This window comes from Chiloscyllium punctatum, chromosome 7 (genome assembly GCF_047496795.1).
Source record: "Chiloscyllium punctatum isolate Juve2018m chromosome 7, sChiPun1.3, whole genome shotgun sequence".
NCBI classification, from domain to species: Eukaryota; Metazoa; Chordata; class Chondrichthyes; order Orectolobiformes; family Hemiscylliidae; genus Chiloscyllium; species Chiloscyllium punctatum.
The window spans coordinates 45195369-45210659 of NC_092745.1; the positions used below are offsets into that span (position 1 = coordinate 45195369).

Genomic DNA, 15291 nt, shown 5'->3' on the forward strand with positions numbered 1-15291 from the left:
CTCAAAAAATTCCAGAAGATTAGTCAAGCATGATTTCCCTTTTATAAATCCATGCTGACTCTGACCTATCCTGTTACTGTTATCCAGATGTGTCGTAATTTCATCCTTTACAATTGACTCCAGCATCTTTCCCACCACTGAGGTCAGACAAACTGGTCTATAATTCCCTGCTTTCTCTCTCTCCCTCCTTTCTTAAAAAGTGGGACAACATTAGCCACCCTCCAATCCGCAGGAACTGATCCTGAATCTATACAACATTGGAAAATGATCAACAATGCATCCACGATTTCTAGAGCCACCTCCTTCAGTACCCTGGGATGTAGACCATCAGGTCCCGGGGACTTATCACCCTTCAGACCTTACAGTCTCTCCAACACCATTTCCTGCCAAATATAAATTGCTCGTGTCTTCCCCAGTGAACACAGACCTGAAGTACCAATTCAACTCTTCTGCCATTTCTTTGTTCCCCGTAATGTATTCACCCGTTTCTGTCTTCAAGGGCCCAATTTTAGTCTTAACCATTTTTTTTTCCTTTCACATACCTAAAAAAGCTTTTACTATCCTCCTTTATATTTTTGGCCAGGAATGTAGGGGTGGAAGGGAGCTGAGAGATAAATAGGAGGGTAGGGGCTGGCCTGGGGAAAGGTAGTTGGGGAGGTGATAGGCAGGTGTAGGTGGGGGCTGATTGTGATATGTCAGTGGGGAGGATGGAGTAGATAGGCGGGAAGGAAGATGGACAGGTAAAGAGTGCGATGCCAAGTTGGAAGGTTGGATCTGCGATTAGGTTGGTTAAGGGTAGATTTGGAAATTAATGAAGTTGATACCGTGTGCTTAAAGGGTCCTGAGGTGGAAGATGAGGTGTTCTTCTGCCAGTTGTTGGCTGGCTTCGATTCGGCAGTGGAGGCAGCCCAGGACTTGCATGTTCTTGGTGGAGTGGGAGGGGGTGTGAAGTGGTTGGCCGCAGGGCAGTGGGGTTGTAAACATGCAGAAGGATGGTCACTGGATAATGCTGACACAGTTAACTCAGAGTGTCAAGTTTGTTCTCTTGAAGATGGAATTTTATCAACATGGGAAGAGAGCTGACAAAAAAAATGAAGTTAAATGTCAATTTATAGTTGAGCATTTTTACATCCAGTTAATTTGATAATCCAATTGAAGACATCAGCTTAGGCACAGGTATGTGAAAATTGCTGATAGACTAATTATTATAAATGCATATAAGGTCAGTTGCTGGATATTTGAGTTTGAGCAGAAAATTGAGCATCTGAAGTGAGCAGACAAGGCAGCAACGAACAAAGTTCAGATTAACGGTCTATGAAATGTTGACTGCCATTCATTTTGTCAACAGCTAGTGCTGACTCTTCTGAATGTCTCCAGTACTTTGTTTTGTAGGTTAGCATTATTGTATCAAGTATTTCAAGCTTATTGAGAGCGGCAAGGCATTAAAACCAAGACCAGGTATAAATTTTTCTGCTATTTGTGTTTGCTCAAAATGCCTGCCAGACAGACCTAATTTTGGAGGATAAAATCTTGATTTGAGTGATTTTCAGAAAACTACCACCATGTTGATACTGATTTGATGCAGAGCAACAGTGATGTTTTGTTATTGTTGGGAAAATCCTAAATCCCATTACATGGCTTACTGTATGAAAAGCCAGGGATTTTGGTATGAGTGCATGGGTTTTGTAAATTACTAAATGTTGTTGAATAATATCTTCGGATACTGCAGAATCTGATTATATTTATTCAAATTTGAAGGTCATCTGGAGCTGTATGCAAGTAGAATAGGATTTAATGGCACAGATGGACAAGATTTCAATTTGTTAAGTGTATTGTTAATATCAAATAGTTCTTTACTGACTGTTGTGATCCTGACGATAGTGCTTGGATCAAAATGTTGAAAATTGAAATTTAAAATTCAAAATAACTGCGGGTCTGTTAAAGATGTACTGGCATTGGAGGCAGTCCACTAAAGGTTCATTGGACTGATACTAAGTATGGAGGGGCTAGCTTATGAGGAGATGTTGAGTCAGTTGGGCCTACACTCATTCGAATTTAAAGGGATCAGAGGCAATCTTATTGAAATACAACATTCTTAGAGGACTTGACGCAGTAAGTGTGGAACAGTTGTTTCCCCTTGTGGGAGAGTCAAGGACCAGAGGGGCAGAATAAGGGACCACAGTTGAGACCAACGTGAGTAGGGTTTTCTAATCTCTGAGGGTAGTGAATTTTTGAAATTCTTCACTGCAGAGGGCTGTTGGGACTGGGGAGTTAAGTTTATTCAAGGCTGAGATGAGCAGATTTTTACTGAGTCAGGAATCAAGGGTTATGTGGAAAAGGTAGGAAAGTGAAGTTGAGGATTGTCATATCTAATATGATTTTATTCCATAGTAAAGCAGATTCAGTGGGCTAAATGGCCTACTTCTGCTTCTATGAATTAATGCCTTATAGTTAATATATGGGGATGATGTGTTTGACTTTTGCTGAAGAAGTATTAAATCCTGTTGAGCCATCTGTTATGCATGTGGCAATCACTTGCTAGATGCAGTGTAGTTTCGTGACTGAGTGCTCAGTATTGCTAAGCGTTTAGGTGCTTCGCAAGTATGGCACAGATAAATGTTATTTCTGGCTGCATGTGAAGAGGACAGCATGGAGATGCAAAAGTAAGAGTAAGTAATGTGCTCAGAGATATTAAGATTGTGGCTTATCACCACCTTTGTCAATTAAGGGATAGACAATAAATTCTGGCTTGCCGAGAGTTTCTTTACATCACTGCAAATGAATAAAACAAGTTCTATTGTTTGCAGAGATGTGCAAGGCTGGATGATACTGGGAGCTCTGTTGAAGTCTTCTGCTTTCCTATCTATGTACTTAGTTATATTCCCTTGATTATATTGTTTGGGCCTATTAATGCAGTGCTGTACTCTGCCCAGCACCAGACCATTTGATGTGTAAAAGTGTGCAAACACTGGACTTAGAATTTATGCATTTTTGTGATTGGTGGACACCAATGTTCAGAAGTAATAATAGGATCTACTGTGCCTTGCTTTTCCTTGATGAAGTGCATTAGTTTCTTTCGTGTGCTGACCAGCTTGCAAGCTCCATGTAAACAATGTGCACCATTTTCTGATTACATCTGTGAGCTGATGGAAGGTCTTCTGCTATGGAGGTACGTTTTGGCCATGTACAGTGTTAATATTTTTCATGGGTTGTAGCATGAAATTTATCTGTTGAAACATGAGCTAAGTTGGGGTGATAAAATAATTACATATAATTGCTAGTTTCAGAATATGTTTGGATCTTTTTGAACTGATAACCTGTTCTATACCACATTGCTTTTGAGAACTTCATTCAATGTTAGTTGGTAAACCGAAATTGAGTTCTATTCCAGTTATTAATGTGACGCAAGTTGGTGTTAATTGAGTGAATGTTTTTTCTCAGCCAGACAGATCCTGAACTTGTTGCCTACTTCTGCTGGTAACTTATTAAGAGTAACATTGACATAATCTTGGCTGGAAGTTCTTTAATTTTTTTGGGGATGGTATCGAAGCTTGTTTTGGAAACATTCAGATAAACAAATAATGGTCTGGATTTTCCATTGGTCAGTCATTATTTCAGTGTAAACTGGAGTTGCATCTGGGAATTCTGTGGAATCCCCATTTCCATTTTTCATTTGAATTTTCTACAATGGGAATTCTGCGGAATCCCCATTGTAGAAAATCCAAATGAGAAATGGAAATTGAATTTTCTATTGTGCAATTCCTCTGCATCTAAAAACTTCACAGGTTTCCTATTAGAATAAGTAAAATTGTTAGTCAGGAAAAGTTAGATAATTAATATGTAGTCCTGTGATCAAAGGGTCTATTGCAGAGTTTCTATTACTCAAACTCTCCACCTGCCTGCGATCCCTCGCCAAGCTCGTTTCTGACTGTTGATCTTAGCGCCCAACCATATTTGTTGTCTGCACGCATGTTCATTGTCATGCTGTTGCATGACTTCTGCTTTTACAAGCTGCGTAGCTAGAGAAAATTGCATGTGCTTAACCGCACTTACCAGCTTGTTGCACTGTGCTTGTTTGGCCCAGATGGACTATTGTTGCAGAGTAAAGTGTTTTTTTTTGTGGTGGCACTGTAAACAAATCAGCAAGAAATATGCGAGGGATTGATGTGTTACACCAGTATATTAAATAACTAGAAATAGAAAGTTACTCAGCCCATTGTGTCCGTGCGAACGTGCTGCAAGAGCAACACAGTTAGTCCCATACCTCTACCAATTCTTTGTGCACCTGCAGTTTTTTATCTTCAGCTGTTTACCTAATAAGTACGGTCAGGATGAAGGCTAATTACAGGGAATACTGTCATGCCCCACTTACAATATCTGAACAATGCATTTCAAGCAGGGGCCCCAAAAACATATCATAGCCACAGAGCTGATCTCCTGTGACTCCACATTCGAAAGCAGCCAGCGACTTTCTGTTGTTTCCGAGATGTTGATTCAGAGGCCTACTTGCAATGTGACCAGCAGCAGAGTGGTGTAATGACCTGCAGTATGAATCAATAATGATGAGTGATTTACCTGGATCATCTAAAAAGAAAAGAAATATGCCATGGAAAGATGAATTCTGTTCACATTGTAAAAAAGGTTTCTTTTGTATGTCACCAAAGTATATCAATAAGTGACCAGGAGAATTTGGAACAGTGTCACATAACAATGCACAGTAAAGTCAAGCATAGCTTTTGGACTAAGGATTGATGAACTCAAGATCATTTTGAAAGCTCAGTAGTGATTTTTGTTGAATCAACAGCGAAAGTTCAGGCCTTTTCTGAAGCATCATTTTGCTTTTGCCATCATCTGGCAAAACACAAGAAATGATTCATGGATGGTGAAGTAAATAAAGAAGCAAAGACTGTGGCCATTGACTCTTTTATTCCAAGACATTAAGAAAAACAATCCAGACCATGTCACTTGATATTCCCACAACAGTAAGATGAATTACTTTGTCTGAAAACGTGTTTCAGCAACTCCAACAGGATGTAAAGAACTGTGAATACTTCTCGCTACAGATTGCTGTATCTATTGACAGAACTGACACAATTCAGTTAATTAACTTTGTCCTTAAAAATGCCCTGATAAACACAAGAAGATTTTCCTACCCTTTTCCCCCTTGGAAGATAGCAAAGGGTCAGGATATCTACAATGAATTCAAAAGATAAGTGGTTGTGAAAGACACTGGTTAAGAAACTGGTTTCCATTATAGTGCACTAGCTCAGCTTGCCTTTGTTGCATTTTGCAGAAATTATCTTTATTTCCCCTCTTTTTCAGTTACCATGGTATAATCCACCAGTAAAAATTTGGGAGCAAAGTTATTGCTAAGGTTGTAAACTTGATTTGAGCAAGAGCCCTTAAGCACTGCTTGTTTGAACCCTTCCTCGATAAACTTGACGCCACCTATGGTGAAATAATTCTCCATGTTGAAGTGTTGATTGGTTAAGCCCAGGGAAGGTCTTGCAAAGATTTATTAATCTCTGATGCCTGAAATTGTCAGTTTTCTGAAATGAAGGAGTGAGGTGAGCAATGAGTTATCAAACAATAACTTGTTTGATAACTCAGAGTCGACAAGTGTGGCGCTGGAAAAGCACAGCAGGTCAAGCAACATTTGAGGAGCAGGAGAGTTGGCATTTCGGGCATAAGCTCTCCCCCAGGAATGTGGGGAGGGGAGTGTGGAAGGGGGCTGAAAGATAAATAGGAGAATGGGGATGGGCTGGGGGTAAGGTAGCTGGGAAGCTGATGGAGATGCAGGTGGGGGATGAGACAGCATTAAACTGAAGTAACTGAACTGTGAAAAGGGAAAAGGCAGACACTTAGCACATATGATCAGTGCTATCTATGCATTAAAATTGAAATTAGTCTTTGGTCCTCCCAAATAAAACATAAAACACTTCCCAAGTCTGGAGAAAATAGTAGAAAAGTCAAAGAAAAGAAAAAGAAAACTTCTGTACACACTTGAGGAATTCAGACCATTTCAGAATTAGGTGCAATATCATTTTGTCTCAAATGCATTCCTTTAAGTAGATCTTGTTGTGCTGCTACCAAATTCCATTGATGTTTATTTACAAAGTAAATGTGAGAATAATTACGAAATAAAATATTGAGCTGAAAGTCCAGTCAAGGAACATTGATTTCAGGGGTCTCATAAACAAAAAAATGCCCACTCCTGTTATCCAGTGCTTTTAGGGTGAATGCTTATACATACGTCAGTTGGACAGCATTCTCCCAAATGAAGATCATCAGGGCCAAGTATCTCACCTGCCTCACAGCTATTTGATGGACTGTATCCAACTTGCAGTCTCAAACTCGAACTCAGACTTCCAGGCACCGGCTGGTGATGTGCAGTCACAGGTGCCACATTAAGCCTCGATAAGTAAAGGACAAAATTAATAACTGGATGTACTTGGTTTTATATTTATGTGGCATTAACAATAAACTGTTTATTCTCTGTTTTCCTCGATAAATCCTGAATTGCACATAAGTTGAAAAGGTGAACTTTATGTTTAAAAAGATTGGCAGCCACTGACACAATCTGACTCCTGAGTGACTGTTAAACTAACTCCACACCTAGCTAACATACCCCCACTGTGTTTTCTCCAGACTCCTTTTAGACCCTGTCCCTGATCTGATAAGGACCACCACCATCATGGACCTGACCTGTGCTGCCACTGAACTGAGCCACGACCCCTGAATTCAGCACCAACCTCTCCTGCATTCTGCTGGCCTCAATTTCTCCCATTTAACATGACTTACCTGAAATTTTGCTGCATGTACCCAACTGGCACTCTAATTAGCTGGCATTCTGACATCTTATTAACCTGGCATCCTATCCCCCTCCTCATGTGGCAGCACATCCTCTCGGCACACATCACACTTAATACTTAACAGTTTTACACCAGCTGTCAAAGTGGTTGTGAGGACTTTAAATTTTGGAATACAGCAGCTGGCTGCTGTGAAAAGGGGGGTGGTTTGCTTTTCTGTAATAGTTTTGCTGTCAAAGGAACTGTCAGAATGCAATTATGGTTCCACATTTCTGAGTGACTCTGGATTGGAATCTCCTCTCAAAAATGCTGAGCTCCTTCATTGAGAAAAAACATAGTGCTGGAGTGGCAATCTGCATAAACAAACTAAAGGAGGGCTGCTATTATGTAATTGAATGCAATCAAATTGTAAAAGTTGAGTCCTTCATTTTCAGAAATGTGACCAGTGATTCTTAAGATCTGATTCATGGAACAGATGGTTTATTTTAAAATGCAGAACTGGTTTGTGGTCTGAAGATCTGTGCAGTACCTAGAAGAGACTATTATGGATTGACGTGAATATATTTCTCAAGACAGTATTTGAAAACCTCAATGCTTGGTCTTTACAGCTGTTGATAGAAAGTCCCTGGAGCAAACTTCCCCTTATTTAACATTAGCGTATAAAATTGTGCGTGAATGCATTTTGCACATGCTACAACTTTATCTTCAAATGAACAAACCAGTTGGAATTTCATAGTGTCTTCTAATTGTGGCTGTATTATGATCCCTGCTGTTAACTCCCATTTCGTTGCACTTTTTTAGATTAGATTAGATTAGATTAGATTAGATTACTTACAGTGTGGAAACAGGCCCTTCGGCCCAACAAGTCCACACCGCCCCGCCGAAGCGTAACCCACCCATACCCCTACATCTACATTTACCCCTTACCTAACACTATGGGCAATTTAGCATGGCCAATTCACCTGACCTGCACATCTTTGGACTGTGGGAGGAAACCGGAGCACCCGGAGGAAACCCACGCAGACACGGGGAGAACGTGCAAACTCCACACAGTCAGTCGCCTGAGGCGGGAATTGAACCCGGGTCTCCGGCGCTGCGAGGCAGCAGTGCTAACCACTGTGCCACCGTGCCGCCCACTTGTCCTATGTCCTTCTAAATCTTTACTATTCGTGTATTTGTCCAAATGCTTTTTAAATGTTGTTAATGTGCCTGTCTCAACCATTTCTGCTGGCAGCTCATTCCATATGTGTAACACCTTCTGTATATATACATATGCCCATCAGGTTCCCTTTTATTCTTACCCCTCTAACCTTAAACTGATTCCCTGTAGTCCTTCATTCCCCAACCCTGGGAAAAAGCCTGAGTGCCTTCATCCCTATCCATGCCTCTCATGATCTTATACATCTCAATAAGGTTTCTCCTCAACTCTAAAGAAGAAAGTCCAAGCTTGTCCAACATGTCTCTAAAACTCAGACCATTGAGTTCAGGCAACATCCTTCGAAATACTTCTGCAGTCTTTTAATAACACCCTTCTGATAACAAGGTAACCAAAATTGAACACAGTACTTCAAGTGTGGCTTCACCAAAGTTCTGTACAAGTCCAACATAACTTCTCAATTTCTATTCTTAGTGTGCTGACTAATGAAGGCCACTGTACCAAAAGCCTGCTTTGCTGCCTTGTCTACCTGTGACTTTCAGAGAATGGTGAACCTGAACTCCAACGTCACTCTGTTCCAGTACACTCCTTAAGGCCCTACCATTCACTATGAAACTCCTACCTTGATTTGGCTTTCCAATATGCTGCACCTCACAATTATGTATATTAAACTCCATTTGCCAATTTTCGGCTCACTTCCCCACCTGATCAAGGTCATGTTGCAATTTCTGACAACCTTCCTCACTGTCCACATTACTTCCTATTTTCGTGTCATCTCAAACTTCCTAATCATGCCTTGTACATTCTCATCCAAATTATTAATTTAGCTAACAAACAGTAATGGGCCCAGCTCCGACCCTTGAGGCACTCCACTAGTCACAGGCCTCCAATCCACCAAACATCCTTCCACTATTACCCTCTGCTTCCTGCCATCAAGCCAATTGTGTACCCAGTTTGCCAGCTTGCCCTGGTTTCCATGCGATCCAACCTTCTTGAGCAATCTATCATGTGGAATGTCATCAAAGGGTTTACTGAAATCCATATAGACTAGGTCTATACCCTGACCTTGCCAACCTTCCTGGTCACTTCATCACAGAATTCTAACAATTTTATGAGGCATGAGCTCCCACACAAAGCCATACTGACTCGTCCTAATCAAACCCTTTCTTTCCAAATGCACCTATATCTTATCTCAGAATCTTCTCAAGCAATTTATATGCCACGCAGGTTTACTGGTCTTTAGTTTCCAGGTTCATCTTTGCAGCCCTTCTTGAATAAGGCCACAACATTTACTACCCTCATACCTCCCGGGACCTCATCTGTGTTGTTACCTATCTTTAAGAAGTGGTATTGTGATGTGAAAATATACGCTGAGACTGGATTAGATGCCTTTGCTGGCTGGTGGAATAGCAGATGCAAGCTGAAAATTTACATCATTAAAATTTGTTGATAACACTCATAAAGGTAGAAGACCTTAAAAAAGCCAATAATTCAGAATTCAAACTGCCTCTGCTGTTGTTTTGCTGTTCCTCCTTGACATCCAAATGAGAAAGAACCATGCTGAGGATGCTTAATTATGATGCATTATACACACCGGGTACACTCAATAATTAAGTCAGCCACTCAGCCCATCATGACTGCTCTGCCATTTGATGAGTTTGCATCTGATCTGACAACCCTTAATTCTACTTTCCTGCCTTTTCTCCACAATCCCTGATTCCATTTTTGATGAAAAATCTGTCTATCTTAGCTTTGAATAAACTTAATAATCCAGACTCGACAGCCCTCTGCAGTAGAGAATTCAATAGATTCACTACCCTTTGAGAGAAGAAATTCAAATTATTGAATAGAAATTTTTTTGTCATGCAGTTCTCGTCATGATGGGCATATTGCTTTAGTGACTGAGAAAGAGTGGCGAAAAGAGTAGAACTATGAAGTACCTTCATCTTTCAATGTAGTGTACGTTACATTAAATGTTAGGAAAACCTTATTATAGTTTCAGAATCTATTTGACCATGATTTAGGATTGTGGCAGTTTGTATAAAAGGAGTCAGTAAATTGTTAGACAACAGTTGTGTGATTTCACTTTTTGAGAGGTTGGTAGTTGATGTAGTTTACATGGATTTCACAAGGTTTTGACAAGGTCCCACATGGGCAGCCAATGAAAAGAACATGGCAGTAAGGGTAACTTGGCAGATTGATCCAAAAGTAGCTTAGTGGCAGAAGACAGAGAATGGTGGTAGAAGACATCAGAGGCTGGTGTCCAGTGGCATATCACAGGGATCCGTGTAGACTCTTATTATTTACATATATCATGAGAAATATCGATGGGGATGACAAAGATTGGCAGTGAGGAAGAAGGTCTGTGATTACAGGAGAATATAAATGCTGGGCAGATCAGTGGCTGATGGAATTTAACCCTAAAGAGTAAAGTGATGCACTTCACACTTTGGAAGAAGGCAAGGGATTACTGATAAATAATGCTTATCCACAAATCCCTGAAGGTGGCAGGGCAGAATAATAAGTTAAGAAGGTATATGGGACAGTTTAGGCATAGGTTATAAGAACAAGGAGATTATGATGGAAACACACAGAACTTTGGTTCGACCACAGTTGGAGAACTTGTGTATAGTTCTAGTCCCAATACGATAAGAAGAATGTGATTGCATTGAAGGGGGTGCAGAGGCGATCCACTGGGGTTCCCTGGGGTGGGTGCATTAATTAAGAAGAGAGGCTGGGTAAGTTCGGGTTGTTTTCTTTGGAGCAAAGAAGGTTGAAGAGGGACCTGATGGAAGTATATAAGTTTATGACGGGTATGGACAGGGTGGGTAATAGACAATTGTTCCCCTCAGTTGATGGGTCAATAACAACTGGGCACAGCAGTGATAGGGTGAAAGGCAGGAAGTTTAGAAAGTGAGTTGAAGAAATGGTTTTGCACTCAGAGGGTAGTGGAGTTTGGAATGCACTGCCTGGGATGCAGAAGAGAAAATAACTTTTCAACGTTTAAAAAGTACTTAGATGAGAACTTGAAATGTCACAACATTCAAGGCTATGGGCCAAGGGCTGGAAAGTGGGACTAATGTAGATTTGGCATTGCTTTGACAGCGCAGACTCAATGGGCCAAAAATTATGTGATTCTATGATTGTGCAGTTGAAGGCAATTATATAAGACTGATGAGACTGAAATTCATCAAAGTTTTGATGAGGTTTTTCTCGCTATACAGTATCTGGTTCCAAGTATCCTCATTCCCCTTGTGACCTGCTAATCATGTGTTTATTTCCCTGGTGGTTATATATTTACTCAATGTGAAGGGCTCTTCAAATAAATGTGGCTTTTCTGAGCACTGTGACTTGTGATTTTTGCTCCTTGTTGCATGTATTCAGATTCCCTTCTGTCAGCCATGGCATGGTTGATAGCACTCTAACATTTGACTCATTAGGTTCTGGGTTAAAGTGCCACATCCAGGGCTTGCACAACAAAAAAGTCTGACACTTAACTCAGTACTGGAAAGTGGGAGGTCCAGAGTGCTGCAACTGGAATTGCTGTCTTTCAGGATGAGTTATTAAACCAAGGTCCCATCTGTTTGTTTGGGTGGATGTAATCCTGTCATGCTAAGAATAACAGGGTTATCCTTTTTCGTGATCAATATTTATCTGTTATTCACAAAGGCAGATTATTTGGTTGTTATCACTGCTACTTGTGGGAGTTTGCTGTGCACAATTTGGCTGCTTTGTTTCCTGCATTGCAATACTGATCCAACTTCAAAAGGGTTTTATTGGCTTTAAAATGCTATGAACACCTGTGAGATGTCCTATATAAATACAAGCTTTTCTTTCTTTCTATACTTAGTCAATGAATGTTTTCATTGGAAAGCTTTGTTTGAAATTGTTCAACATAAATGTGTATTCTAAAATTTAAACCTGATTAAAACATTTGCACCACTTAAGTCATCCATAGTTCTGTTGGTGCAGTCTTGGTTCTGAGCAGACAGAAGGGCATTCATGTTAGCTTACTACAACTAAGCCTTGCTCACAAGAACCATGTGTATATCTCAGTGCAAATGTGTCCAGATCCTTCTGAATTAATAGGTATTTGTTCAGAAAGCAGGGCGAAGAAAATCCCTACTATTAAAATCTTTAAATTTGGGCTTCTGGATTAACTTTTTGTCTCTAGATCCTTAGAGGAGGTTGAGTCCTTAAAGGAGGATTTCCTGCTGGATTTCCACATCGTGTTAAGGGAAAGCAACATGACCCTAAACCAGAGAAATCTCAATGCAATTTGCTTCAAAATGAGGCTGTTTTCTGCCATCAGGCTTAAAAAGCCAACGTTGTGTCTGTGCCAAGTCAAAATCAGCATTTACCAATACTCAGCTTCCAGTATGAATGGCTTCCTACTTTCAGATTGTATGAGTTCGCTAGCTAACGTTTGAAATCTTTTCACCTGATTGTTTGAACCTTATGTTTGTCAGGTGTGTGTGAGACTTTGCTGCCCTCTAGAGGCGAAGGTTTTCTACTCCTGAGTTTGAGTATCATTGTATTTAATTATAAAGTTAAAAAATCACATAATGCCAGGTTATGGTCCAACAGGTTTTATTGAAGTAGTAGCTTTTGGAGCACTGCTCCTTCACCAGCTGGGGAGCAGGATCACAAGACATTGAATTTATACCAAAAGATCTCAGTGTCATGCAACTGAAACAATATATTGAACAAACCAAGATTGCTTTTAATTTTAAAGCCACTAAAGAAGTTCTGCTTGAGAGTGTTCAGCCACTGAGTTTAACAGAAAAGAAACTTGAACTGTTTGCACTACAGGAAGTATTTGATGAGATATATTTCTTTGTGCTAGTCTTTTCCAATATTCTACAGAAGTTGTTTGACCAATGACTGAAGACTGCATGGACTTTGCAAATAAAAGGGTAGCTGTCTCAGGTTTGAGAGATGAATATTCCTTTTACCATAATGCACCTGCCATTAAATGTGAATTATGTTTCCTTTATCACTCAGCAATATTTAATACTGAAAAGGTATGCTAGATCCAGTGGTGGATACCATATCTGTATTGGAACACATCAGTATCGTTGACATGTTTATCAGCTGAGGAAGGAAAGGAAACAATTTACACTTAACATAATTAAACGTTTTGAAACCTCTTAAAGCATTCCCAGTTCATTTGTAGTTTTGTAAATATTGTTCCTGAATGGACAAGAAGAAATTGTTTTGCAAACAGTCACGAGATGAGCTTTTAATTGCATATTTCTTAGCATGTACTGTTTCACATCAGCATGCCATGCCATAGGTACGTTTTAGCAAGCATGTAAGCAGAGTGTAGTCAAAAAAGTTACCAATATTCTGCTAGGTTCTGAAATATGACTTACAGTGACCTGAGTTGAGTCCACAGAGGTTCTCAGAAAGTTTTGGATAATTACAAATTTTACACTTCTGTTCCAAAAAGAGTGCCGAGCACTTCTAGGTCAGTCAGATTAGCCTTGGTATTTGAAACTTTTGTCCCAGTTATTGGTTTTGAAAGCTGATCATCTGGGCAAATATTAATTTTATGAGCACAGCACATACTTAACAGGAATAAATTGCGGTTATTTAACTTCCGTGTGTTTTTTTTCAATGAGGTAACAGCACTGTTGAGGGTAATGTGGTTAAATAGGTGCACATGGGTTTCCAGTAGGCATTTAATAAAATAATAGGCTGGTCAGCAAGTTTGGAGCCTGTGGAATAAAAGAGACTGCAACAGGGTGTACAGTCAGTTCTGCTTTAACACGATAGTTCTGTTCTTGTGTAACACTGTGTTATAAGAAAACTGTGTAATCGGGCTGGAATTGCGATATAACCAATACATGCTTTAAAAATTTGCGCTAGAGAAACAGTGTCCCCCAATTCATCAATCGTGTTATAGCAAATTCATATGAACAAAATGCAGAGCAGTGTGTCAGGAAACAGAGTACTAGTGAATAGTTGCTTTTTGGTCTGGAAGTTTGAAGAAGAAGCAACTCAGAGTCCAGGATTCTTGGTGGTAGAAAATTTGACAAAAACTATTAGGAGCCCTCAAGAAAAGATTTTTGCAAATGAATTTTCATCATTTATGCAAATGATTTGGATGTGAACATAGGAGGTATAGTTAGTAAGTTTGCAGATGACACCAAATTTGGAAGTATCGTGGACAGCGAAGAAGGTTACCTCAGATTACAACAGCATCTTGATCAGATGGGCCACCGGGCTGAGAAGTGGCAGATGGAGTTTAATTCCGATAAATGCAAGGTGCTGTATTTTGGGAAAGCATATCTTAGCAGGACTTATACCTTTAATGGTAAGGTCCTAGGGAGTGTTGCTGAACAAAGGCACCTTGGAATGCAGATTCGTAGTTCCTTAAAAGTGGAGTTGCAGATAGATAGAATTGTGAAGAAGTCGTTTGATATGCTTTCCTATATTGGTCAGAACATTGAGTATAGGAGTTGGGAGGACATGTTGCAGCTGGACAGTACATTGGTTAGGCCACTTTTGAAATATTGCATGCAATTCTGGTCTCCTTCATATCGGGAGGATGTTGTGAAACTTGAAAGTGTTCAGAAAAGATTTATAAGGATGTTACCAGGGTTGGAGGGTTTGAGTTATAAGAAGAGGCTGACTCGCGTGGGGCTGTTTCCCCGTAGTGTCAAAGGCTGAGTGGTGACCTTATAGAGGTTTATAAAATCATGAGGGGCATGGATAGAATAAATAGGCAAGGTCTTCTCCCTTCCGTGGGGGAGTTCAAAACTAGACGGCATAGGGTTTAGAGTGAGAGAGGAAAGATTTAAAAGGGACCTAAAGGGCAACTTTTTCATGCAGAGGGTGATGTGTGGATAGGATGAGCTGCCAGAGGAAGTGGTGGAGGCTGGTACAATGACAACATTTAAGAGTCATCTAGATGCGTTTATGAATAGGAAGAGTTTAGAGGGAGATGTGCAACGTGGTAGCAAATGGGACTAGATTAGTTTAGGATATCTGGTCAGCATGGATGAATTGGACTGAAGGGTCTGTTTCTGTGCTGGACATCGTTATGATTAGAAGTTCTCTTGATTGTCGTGCCAGTTGAGTCATGGAGCTGGAAATCGATGACAGTATCACAGTCAGCGTCAGTATTATGCATGCGCATAAAGTCAGGAAGCAGTGGAGCACACAGATGGGGCCCAGTGTTGATGATGCACAGCCAGTGTTTATACGATTGCAAAATCAAAAGTACTGGAGCAGACAACATGCCCAAGATTACATTTCCTGTGATGTTAAAGTGGGGACGATGATGATCAGTGAGGTGATGGGACCTAAATTGAAAACGAC

The 15291-nt window shown here is 40.3% G+C and overlaps 1 protein-coding gene across 7 annotated transcripts in view; it reads left to right on the top strand.

Moving 5' to 3' along the window:
- rasal2 (RAS protein activator like 2) overlaps positions 1-15291 on the top strand; it is a 413768-nt gene that overhangs the window by 121368 nt on the left and 277109 nt on the right. Inside the window, exon 1 of one of the 7 annotated variants that reach the window (XM_072573470.1) lies at positions 2652-2669. The exons of the other annotated variants lie outside the window; for them this stretch is intronic. The gene's annotated coding sequence lies outside the window, so the exon portion shown is untranslated. Of the gene's footprint in view, positions 1-2651; positions 2670-15291 lie in introns of those variants that run through there. 7 annotated transcript variants of the gene reach the window in all.